The sequence below is a fragment of the Lactuca serriola genome, chromosome 2 (assembly GCF_051521515.1).
Source record: "Lactuca serriola cultivar US96UC23 chromosome 2, Lser_US96UC23_V15, whole genome shotgun sequence".
Taxonomy (NCBI): domain Eukaryota; kingdom Viridiplantae; phylum Streptophyta; class Magnoliopsida; order Asterales; family Asteraceae; genus Lactuca; species Lactuca serriola.
This window is the reverse complement of record NC_136409.1, coordinates 33,200,231-33,212,764: the sequence shown is the minus strand read 5'-3', so window position 1 is coordinate 33,212,764 and position 12,534 is coordinate 33,200,231.

Sequence of the window (12,534 nt, the reverse complement as noted above, 5' to 3'; positions counted from 1 at the left end):
TCGAGTTGAGACTCGAATCAGTGAGTCGGGTGGTGACTCAGCGAGTTGGTCAGGACAGGACTTGGAACTAGTTGGACTCGGCGAGTCATAGAATGACTCGGCGAGTCGAGTCGTGAATAGAAAGACCCTGAGCTTATGAACTCGACGAGTCATTAGGAGGACTCGGCAAGTAGGGTTGACCTGGAAGGTTGACTTTGACCAGAGTTGACTTAGTTGACTGTCAGACTAAGTGTTATATGTATATTGATAGCTCGGAGAGCTAGAGGAGCAGCGGTTTAGGGGATTGTCTAGTAGCAGCCAGAGGTTTATCAGCAGAGCTCAGCAGTTCAGGTGAGTTTCCCTTCAGTAGGAACGGGTCTAAGGCCACAATGCCGGCCCGTTTAGCTAGCAGTAGTATCCGGATTTTGATCCGATGCAGTAGTTAGCATGTTTGATGCCTTCGTGGCTCAGACAGGGTTTCTGTGTTTATGCCAGTTGATATGTTTATGATATGTTCAATCAGCTTCGGACTTCGGTCCGATGTAGGGGACAGAGGTCCCAGTCAGCTTTGGACTTCGGTTCGATGTAGTAGTTAGTATGTTTAATGTCTTTGTGGCTCAGACAGGATTTATGTGTTTATGCTAGTTGATATGTTTATGCTATGTTCAGTCAGCTTCGGACTTCGGTTCGATGTAGGGGACAAGGTCCCAGTCAGCTTCGGACTTCGGTCCGATGTCAGCTTCGGACTTCGGTCCGATGTAGGGGACAAGGTCCCAGTCAGCTTCGGACTTCGGTCCGATGTCAGCTTTGGACTTCGGTTTGATGTAGGGGACAAGGTCCCAGTCAGCTTCGGACTCCGGTCCGATGTCAGCTTCGGACTTCGGTTCGGTGTAGGGGACAAGGTCCTAGTCAGCTTCGGACTTCGGTCCGATGTAGGGGGCAAGGCCCTAGTTAGTCCGGACTTTGGTCCGATGCAGTGGGCAAGGCCCAGTATGTACTTTATATGTTATTGTGTGGTATGTGGTAGATTGGGGGAGCTCACTAAGCTTCGTGCTTGAGGTTTTCAGTTAGCCTGGGAATGTTTGACTCTGATAATGATATTATGTTTTGAATTTAATACTCGAAAGTTATGTTTGACTTATGATACGTTGTTTATAAATCTAGTTTTAGTAATGTTTTAAAAGAAATTTTTAGTCGTGATTTTTGGGTCGTTACACATCATTATCGGTATGAGTATTTTATTGATTGAGCGGTTGATTGTGATCGAGTTATATGTCATCTGCATACCTTGGATATTCGAATGGTAGTGAGGGGATGTGCCATGTTGGAGAAGGTTACATAGGATGCAGTAGCTGTAGCATGCTTGGGGGGGACTTGGTATGTCTCGCTAGATCACGGTCGTGTTGTGTCAGAGATGGATTGGTTAGATCCCTAGCTATGTTAAGCTTGGGTTCCTCAGCAGATTGATTATGGAACGGTAGCAAGGATTGGGTTTTCTCTTTGAGCATTGAGCAACAAGGGGTAAGCAGGATCAAAGTGGGGGAGAATCCTCTGAGTAAGCCAGGGTAGGAGCACGCAGACCCAGAAGGAGTGCGCGATCTCCGAGAAGGAAGGGAAGTAGTTCGGCGTTCGATGGATTGAGGATTTCAAGGTTAGGAGTTTGAGAATCCCCCCCCCCATCAGCTAGAGCGTGTGTCGGTAATGGTTAGTTCGTGGTTGGGAATTCAGGTTGTGGATCGCCCGTAGGACTCGAGGGAGTCGGAATGAGGATCTTGAGAGCTATTGGCACACAGGTGCCTTCGTATTAGCAGTCAGTTGTGGAAGTGTTGTAAGGCTGCGGGGCAGCCGTAGCATTCACTAGCAGTCAGCAATGGATGGTGATGTAAGGCTATGGGTAAGCCGTAGCATTCCTTAGTCGCTTCGTTAGCGGAGTTGGGGCGAGGCCCGTGAGTTTTAGCAGCGCAGGTGGGACCTGGTAGGGACCTTAGTGCCAAGATAGGGGATCGGGGATCCTAGGTTTGTAGTGCCTGAATGGCAGATCTGATCGAGCCGTTAGGTGTTCGAGGTTTCTTTGGAAGGCGCTAAGAGCGACTAGTGATGGTGTTGGGTCTAGCTACCGGTGGGAGCCGGTAATCTATATGTTGATTGGTTGGTAGGGACCAGAGTGGTCTCAGTTCATCCGGAAGGCGGATGAGGGATGGCAGAAATATCCAGTCAGTAGAAGTGCGGGTAAGCGGGTTATGGTGGAATTCAGTTCGCTGAGTCGAGGGGTGCTCGACACTAAGTTATGTCAAGAGAGGAGTGTTAGTGGTTACTGGCGGTGATGACCCGTATTGAGTTTATCAGGAATAATGGAATGGTGATGATAGGATCTTCACGGTGTCAGAGGAAATAGTTGTTTTTGGAGCATCGCCTGGGGAAGGCAAGGGAATCGCGTGAGGAAAGAGGGGGGGTGAACCCCTATGGGTTAAGTGCGGTACTCGGAAAGTACCAGAAGGATTGTCGGCTGAGTAAGTGTTGTTCCATAATGTTCAGGGTCAGGATTGACCCGAGATGATCATCCGCAAGGGTTGATGCTAGTCAGAATGAGCAGGAGGAAGACCAGCGAAGGTAGGCAGCTGGTGTTGGAGCAATTGGTGGGGTATTGGAGGCAGATAGCAGGCGGTGGGCCATGGTAAACTTCGAGGACGAAGTTTAGTTTAAGTGGTAGAGAGTTGTAACACCCAAGATTTTGAAAGCCAAGAAAGTAAAGGAAACCCTAAATTTAGGAGGGACTCAGCGAGTCTAAGGAGGAACTCGGCGAGTCCGAGCGGGACCCGAGTCGAGGAATAAATGATCAACTCGGCGAGTCGGCCAAGGCGACTCGGCGAGTATGGTCTGTGCGAGGAAAAACCTAAATCCGGGGCTTGGAGCCTATTTAATCGCCTCATTCTTCTTCCTAGGGCTCCTTTACTGTCTCTCTCACCCAGAACGCCGCACCCTAAGCCCCCATTGTGCTCATTCATGCTTTTGGCCATTTTTGAGTGATTTAAAGGAAGAAAAAGAAGTGGGAAACTTTGAAGCATCAAGGAGTGGCATTGGATCCGAAGTTTGGGGATCATTTCAGAGCATTTGAAGGTATTAAGTCGTTTCTCTCCTCCAGATTTTCCTTGTTTATGAGTTTTGGGGCTTTTAAACCATGTTTAAGATCAATCTCGAGCTTGAGGTCCAGATCTGAGGTTGCTACCTCAGATCCATGCTTGTTGTGGATTAGAATCCCGTAAAGTATCAGTCATGGAGTGGATTATGGAGCCTCTTGGTCTTAAACCTTAGTTTATGGTGCATTTTGCCTAGATCTCCTTCTCTACACATAAAGTTTGCAACTTTACGTGAGGAGTAGGCTTGGGAAGGTTAGATCTACGGTTTGCAGTCCCTGCATGACTCGAAAGTCCTCTGCATGTTTGTGGAACCGAATAGACTCGGCGAGTCCTTCGAGTGGACTCGGTGAGTAGCTTGAAGATGAGGAGGAACTCGACGAGTGGGATGAACAGCTCGACGAGTCGGATGAAGATGGGCATGAATTCGTCGAGTTGGATGAACAACTCGGCGAGTTGGTTGGAGATTGCCTGGTGCTCGGCGAGTCTGTTCTTGGACTCGACGAGTCAGGTCGCGTGGTCCCAAACCCTTCGAGTTAAGACTCGATTCAGCGAGTCAAGCCAGGACTCAGTGAGTTGATCAGGTCAGGATTTGAGAGTCGGTAGACTCGGCGAGTCAGGGGTTGACTCGGCAAGTCAAGTCGCAATTAGAAGGACGTTGAGCATAAGAACTCGGCGAGTCAGTAGGTGGACGCGGCGAGTAGGGTTGGTCTGGAAGGTTGACTTTGACCAGGACTTTGACTTGGACTAGAGTTGACTTGTTTGACTATCATGGGTCAGTATGCTATGTGTTGCATTGATATTGATAGCTCGGAAAGCTAGTAGAGCCGAAGTTCAGTGAGTGGTCAGGCAGTAGCTAGTGGGATCATCAGCAAGTTCAGCCAGTGCAGGTGAGTTTCCCTTTGTATGAATGGGTCTACGGCCACAATGCCGGCCCATGTAGTTATGAGTAGAAGGCCCGGGGGTAAGCCCTAGGCACAGTATTCTAGTATGATATTCAGACAATTTCCATTGATAGAGGGCGGGTGCCTAAGGAGGGGTGTATGTGATAGTTTATACTTGTTGTCTGTGTGATACTTAATGTGCCTGGTAGGGAGGTGAGTGTGGGCGAGGTCCTGCATCTCACCAATTGCAGAGTGTGGATGGTGTTCCACATCTCATTAGCAGCAGATCAGGGGTGAGGCCCAAGTTAGGGAAAGAGTGAGTATGGGCTGGGCCCGTATCTCACTACCAGTTGGAGCATGGATGGGGTTCCATGACTCATCAGTAGAGTTCGGTTGTTAGGACCGAAGGGTAGTCAGACACCCCAGAAACGCCTGACAGTATGTGATGTTATGTTTATGTGCTAGAATGATCTGTTATATGAGTTAGAGGTAGTAGGAGGGGAGTAGTCCCCGAGTTCGGTTGTTAAGACCGAAGGGTAGTTCAGACACCCCAGATATGTCTGATAATATGTTATGTTATGATATATGTGATAGTAGCAATAGGGGGTGAAATAGTCCCCGAGGATCGGTTGTTAGGATCGATGGGTAGTCAACACCCCAGAATGGCTTGACACGGGTAGTCAGCACCCCAGAATGGCTTGACACGGGTAGGACGGCACCCCAGAATGGCCGCATGGGTAGTCAGCACCCTAGAATGGCTTGACATGGGTAGTCAGCACCCCAGAATGGCTTGACATGGGTAGTCAGCACCCCAGAATGGCTTGACACGGGTAGGACGGCACCCCAGAACGGCCGTACCGGGTAGTCAGGCACCCAAGAATAGCCTGGCAGTATATGCGTTATGTGTTTGTATGGTATGTGGTAGGGTGGGGAACTCACTAAGCTTCGTGCTTACGGTTTTCAGTTTTGGTTTCAGATACTTCTGGTAGCGGAGGGAAGAGCTCGGGGTGATCACATGGCATACACACCATAGATTTAGTGGAGCGTGTGTGGTTAACCGGCACACTGAATGGTTCTAAGCAAAGGTAGCAAAGGGTGACTCAATGTTTGTCATAGTTCGGTGGAGCCTGTGTGGTTAACCGGTACATCGAATAGGTGATTGTAACATGTGGGGGCACCATGTAAGTTTGCATGGTTATTCACACCCGCTTTGTGATCCTCGGTATCCCAGTCACAAACTAGAGGGGGCATATCGAGATTTAAACATGCCATTGAAATGTTTAATGAATCTCAAAAGATCTAGGAATTTTCAATAGATTTAAAACTTAAATTTCTTTTTTGTTTTTCATGGTGGAAATTGGTAAATCATCATTTACCTACCTTCAAATATTCTGCAACTAGATTACGGCATCCCTTTTCTAGGTTGTAGTGTATTGTGTTGGATCCTAGCCTCGATGTTTCATTTGGGTGTCACATCGAGGATTCTAATCAACTAACTTGAATTTGTTTTCTCCCGTTTTGTAGATGTCAAAGTATGACGACTATGGTATTCCCACATCCTGTGGAACAAGCTTTCCACATGAAGATGATATTCAACGATTCGATCGAGGAACAAGAGATCATGCTTCACTTCCTCCACCTCCTCCAATTATTCTCCCTAACCCACAAGTTCAAAGGCTTGAAAAGTTCAAGCTCACTCAAGCCCTTTTGGCAAGTAAACATGAAGAAGGAAAGTCGGTGTGTGCACACATCCTAGAGATGAAGTCACACATTGATATGTTAAGAATGTTGGGATCCGTTGTCTATGAGGAGCCGGCTGTTGACTGGGTTCTTCAGTCACTTCCTAACTCGTATAGTGAGTTCGTAAGAGAGTACTATATGATGAACCAAGATGTGACCCTTATAGATCTCACCTACATGCTTATTGCTGCTGAATCAGCGATAGTTTGGCGCACTGGAAAAGCAAAATTGATTGGTAAATCTACCTTCGAGACCTCTATGGATATAGGCAATGGCAACGAAAGGCATGCCATGATCGAAAAGTTTGATCATAAGAGAAAGGCAAAGTCTGAAGTAGTTCCATGTGCTGTTCCAAAAGAGTCAATTTGCTTTTATTGCCAAGAGAAGGGGCATTGGAGACGAAGATGCCCTATTTACCTAAGAGATCTAAGAGATGGGAGAGTCAAAACGTATGGCTCTACTTTAGGTAAAATCCATTAACTAACTCTTTTAAGTTCCTATTCTAGATTCTTAATACATGATGTGATAAGATTACAACTGATGTGTTATAGGATTAAAGAAAAGGAGAAGAAGCTTAAGGGAAGAAGTGAGTGGAATCTAATCGTGAAGAAATGGATTTTGATCGCATTGCTTGAAGATTGGATTCTTGAGCTACTGCATAGAGTTAGAAAAGATTGCTAAGAAATATGTATTAACATAGTTTTTCGATGAATTGCATTGTAAGGACAAATTTTTCCGCAATAAAATAAAATTTTGTTTTTATATTATTTATTTATCCTTACAATGACATGCATGAAAAAAATTGATGTTTGAAGATTTCTATTATTAGCAATAATGGATTTGATTCTTAATTATGTTATTTCTGGAAAGGTCAAGAATTTAATAAATAGGGAAAGTTTCTCATCGCCCAAGTTTCAATTGGAAAGAAACTTGGAATCATACAACAAGTATTGCATGATGAATGAGAAGTTTCATATTTGGAAATTAGACTAATTCGTTAACAAAGTGTCAAGTGAAGGACTAAGAGATCAAGTACACAAGGTTGTGTGTTGATCAAGTCCACCACAAGAGTGACAAAGATATTCTTCATGATTTACTAAAGGTTTAGTGGATATGATAAGACTAAGTATAATTCCGAGTTGATTTGAAAGAGTTTAAATCAATAGCAGGACGAATAAGAAGAATCAAGTAGGCAGAAAGATAAAAGTTTCTCTATTCTAAGAAGAAGGGAGAGTACCTTTTATTGTGTTTTATGATAGGTCTTAATGATTAAGAACCATATCTCAATTGATCCTCTAAATGAGTCTTAGTGCAATTGTATGTCTGAGAAGAGGAATCAAGAATTAAAGAAATGGTTAAACCAAGAAGTCAATCATACTTCGTTCCAAAAACAAGCCTTAGAGCTAAGATTGTGAATTGAGTGACAAGTCTTAAGAAGGTTTATAAGATTCATCAAATGTGGAATTTGAAAGAAAAAGTTTTTTTTTATTCTTGTACATTTGAAATTGGAAAGTTGTGATGTCTTTGGATAAGACAAAGACCAACTAGGACCAATTTTGTGAAGTGTTTTGTCTTGATAAAAGCTACACTAACTCTTGAATATTTGTTTGTCAAGAAATGTTTATTGACAAGAGAATCTTATGTCAAGGAGTCAGTGGGAGTCTTAATGGTCTTGAAAAGTTTCAAGAACTAATCAAGAATAAACCTTATCGATCATCACTAGCACACGACTTGAGGTTTACAACCCATCGTGTTGACACTATCTTGTTTCTGTGCCATTCCAATTGAGTTAATTATGCATGTGAGTTCTATGAGTTCTCATTTGAACACATAAAAGGCAAGCACTTTGATCAATGAAAAGTACATTGATAGGAAAGGGTGAGCTACTTAACTACTTGGAAGACATGGTGGGCACTCGTGTTACCATAAGGCAAGAGATCAAGATTGAGAAGGTTCAGTCCATATGAGTTTGAATTTGTCGTAAAATTTGGTTTTGACAAATTCACATGGATAGGAACACATAAACCATTAAAATCTAAGTGTCATAAGATTTCCTCCTTCATGAAGATGACTGCGAGGAAATGCTTTCACTAAGAGAGATTTTATGAAGATAGTGATTGTGAAATTGTATTCTCAAATTCGATTATGGTTACGGTATCCCTTTCCATGATCCGAATTGTGAGATTTGGCAATTAGTCTGAATTGTTTAGACACACATATGAGCTATCTTAGACAAAGGTGCATGAGATTAAGAAGCTTAGATAAAAGATTATCAAAGCATTAAGTATTAGAAATATGAACTTAATGAATTCAATAGGTATTGTTTTTTCTGGAAGTTAAGTTGTTTTCTAAATACATGTCAAAGATAGTAGGAGCATAAGTGTGACATCCCCAAAATCACGGCCATAAAAGACCAGTTTTGTTTATACTTTATTTCAAAATTAGAGTTATCTTTTAATAAAAGGGTTGCGGAATTTGTCCCAAAACAATAATATGATAAAGATTTATCAAAAGCATTTCCTTAAAAATGTATTTCATTAAAAGACTTGGGATGTCATGTTCGATACAGTACATAAGTATAAACAATACAATATAAGCCTTACTACATTATTTCATATCTACAGGCCTATATCCGTAATCCCTCGTCCAAACATCATATCTATGCTCAAGCGCCACTACCTGTAATACATAAAACTAAGTGGGTCAGGCTTGGGAGCCTGGTGAGCACATAGGGTTTTCAACCCACAATAAATAAGTTTATTAATTCCATCAATCAACAATAACCCGATTACCTGTTCCCGTTATCCTCACATTACGTCCCTAAACACCTATTATAAGTGACCTATCCTAATGATCATCATCGGGATAGACACTACTGCTAAGGGGGTTCCTCATCAATAAATGTCCTAAAGGCAACCATGTGGGGGATGGAGTACACCGGTGAACACATCGTTCACAACACCTACAGGTTGCGAGCCTGTCAGCGTTCCACTGGACTGTCTAGAAGAGTCCGTGGTCGTCATCTATACTCCGCTAGATGACTGGATCAACAACAACAACGACATTGAGGCCTCTCATCATTTTATCACACATCGTCTTATTACATCTACCCATGTTTTACCCCAACATTTTTGTAGATATAAAATACATATACATTTTAAATCATTTAAAACTTGTATTAAAACATTAATCCAGCATAGATAACAAGTATACATATAATATGCACACATAGCACGTAATATATAAAATACTTCATATATATGTGTAAGATGAAAGTAACTATGCACTCACCTGGTAAGGTGGTGACTCGACACTCGGACAGCACTTCGTTACTTCTTAAAACAATTTTTCCTTGACCAAAACCTAGTATTAATACCACTAGAGTTTAGTTTTAACGTTAATCGCGACTAATTAATAGTCTAGCTATTATTACTATTATATAAGCGTTAAGTAACACTCAATATAACTCATAATAATAGCCCAAATAATTATTTTAAGGTCCTAATAATGTTACTATAATTAAATAAAATCTATATTAAATATAGTATAGGCGTAACTCACTTACAGCGGGTTTTTAAAAAATCGGGCTTCGCTGGAGCAGCGTTTCCGAGCCGAAAGCTTTTCTTCTCGGAGCCGTCGGGCGCTCCGGGGCTTTCTTCTCGTGATAGGGAGGTTCCCTAGACTTGGGAGGGGTTTAGGGAGGTTAGAGAGAAGTTAGAGAGAGAAAGAAATGCTTATGGTGTGAAGAAATAATGAAAGGTTCACCCTTTATTTATAGGGATCTTATAGTAAAATAGACGCTAAGTTTCGTCCGTATCTTCCGCGTACGAGCTCCGTTTTCTACATTCTTTATATCCACGCGTTGGTATTTACGAGGACTACAACTTTCATTTAGACCTCGTCGGCTAATTCTCCTTCTATCTCAGATTTACAAAAACTGTATCGTATTCGCCGTGCTCGAAAAGTAGAGACTAAGCTTCGTCCATAAATTTCGCATACGATCTCCGTTTTTGTCGATATTTATATCCACGCGTTGGTATTTACAAGTACTACAACTTTCATTTAGACCTCGTTGGTTAATTCTCAATCTATCTCGGATTTATAAAACTGTATCAAATTTATCACGCTTGAAGAGTAGAGACTAAGCTTCGTCCATATCTTTCGCATACTATCTCTGTTTTCGAAGTTCTTTATATCCATGCGTAGGTAAAAATAATATCTACAACTTTTATTTTGACTCCGTCGGCTAATTCTCGACCGATCATAAATTTAACAGTAGGAGGAGATTAGACTGCTAAATGACCGCAAATAATTCGTAACTCCTTCATATGGACTCCGTTTTCGTCTGTATTTTTACCTTTGAGTTCCTATATTAATGAGATCTTCAACTCTCATTTAGGTTGCGTAGGCCAAACACCGCTCGAACTAAAATTCAAGTTTCGGGTCGTGCACTGTTAAGCCAAATCTTCGGAAAATCATAACTTCCTGATACGAAGTCAGATTTGGGCGTTCTTTTTATGGATGCTCTCAAGTTAACATATTCTATGACTTTTGTTTAGATCACTAAGGCTAAAAAGTCTTCTATCATAAATTCACTTTTTACGTCTCCCGGTGCCGTGCCGGTTTTGCCATAAAAACTTCGACGGGTCATAACTTCTTCGTTATAACTCGGATTTTGGCGTTCTTTATATCCCCGGAATCCTTGTTTCGACCACTACAACTTTATATAAAGATATCAGGCTTATCCCATATTAAATAATAAGCACATAAATACACATAATTCACATAATACTCAAATATTTCATCTTTTTTACTTCAAAAAGAGTTACAAGAGTTGACCTAGACTATTACATTGACAAATATGCTTAGCCCTGAAACCCGGGCGTTACAATAAGCGTTATGCTTATATGATAATAATCATCATGATAGTGGGAGCATAAATATTATGCTTGTATGATTATTAAGGCAAGTATTGCAAGTTAGCAATATTAATTATAGAAAACAAGAGTTATACTTTGCAAAGTCATAAGGGTTGAATAGTTGTTTTGCTATAATTAAGGGAGAGAATATTATGCTTCATTTCAAATCTAAAGGCTTAGGTTGTGGAATGTTAATAAATTTAGTCAAGAGTACATAATGCGTTCTCAAAATTTCGATTATGATTGTGGCATCCCTCTTCATAGTTCGAATTGTGAGAATGTGGCACATAAAATATTATGGCAAAAGATTGATAAAGTATCGTATCTTTATGTAAGACATTATGCATCGTATCCCATACGCTTCGGGTAAAGGATCGATTTCAGATACTATAATATTTGACCATTCTAAAATTTTCCAAATGTGTAGCGCATTTAGAAGGAAAAAGGACAAGAATCGGTTTTGACTAAGATAATTAAACAACTATCAAAGGACGATCCAAAGTTCGCTGAAGATTGGTCGCTTGTGAGTAGTTGGAAGTATAGTATTGGATGAACCATATCAACATTATTATGAATAGATAAGATTCTATTAAGAATGAGTTGTCATATGGAAAATATGGAAATGGTTCCATATTAGGAGTTGGATATTGAGAGTCTATGTCTAGATTAGAAAACTTTATGCTAAAGGATGTTCAAGGAATGTATTTTGAGTGAGAGACATCACGTCTATGGAATTGTATTGTAACAATCTTAGATAGAGGACTTTCTAATTTCATTGGAAATAGTCATTATGACTTTTGTATGATGACATTATGAAAGGATCATTGCATAAAATGTTAGAATCTAGCATATTCTATAAGTGGTAAGAATTTGATATTCTTTCACTTGTGAAAAAGAATTAGGAGTTGTGAAATGAGTATGATTGGAAATGTGTTCATTTGATCTATTTCACAAAGAAAGAACCGTAGGTAAACATTGTGTGCATGCTAAGAGCATGGGACAAGTGTAGTAATAATTCAAGTAAGAAGTTGATTACCCGAAACAACAAATAATGAGTAATCAATATGGTGATAGATAAAAGGTGTTTTATTTATACTCAAAAGTTTGGGGCCATATGGGATTAGTATTATTCTTGTGTTTCACTTTGCATGTTTTGACTTCCTGAATAATTTAATTGGTTCAGAACAGTAAAATTATTCGAATGGACCACAGTTGTTCATATGTTGGAAGCAGGTATGAATGAAGACTATCATGAATTGGTGTGTGGATTGTCTAAAGTGTATTAGACATAAGCAATTGTTTGCTGCAACGTTCATGAGTGCTTATGAATACGATTTAAGCATTGGATTAAACCCACGCTCACTTGAATCACTTCATGAATTGTATCACGAGTGATTGGTGAGACGATAACATCTTATATTCTTGAAACCGAGATGTGTGAGTTGTATCTTGCGAGTCGGTTACACATTGATAATATGTAAACGCACCAGTAACTTGTTGTCATAAAACATATTGTTGTGTGTGATTCGATGAGTGAGTACAAGCAAGCATTGAATCAAAGTTTATCCATTCCTTTTATCCAAACTAGGATGAAAGAGATATCTTTGGGCCCCTCGATGATTTAGTGATGGCACCTAAGCGCTTGGCCGAGCCGGGACTAATTTGATGTGATCAATTGTAGTATGTTGTCAGTCGTCATAAATCGGAAGTCGGGAAATAGTATACGATATCTAGAATGGAGGAATATATGATCCCTTATCTAAAGGACACGCGTATCTGATAAGATCAGAGTTGACAGCGGCTTTGGAAAGCTACGATTGCAGATCAGGATCTGAAGTCATACGCAAAATAGTTATAAGACTTATCCAAGTGGGAGAC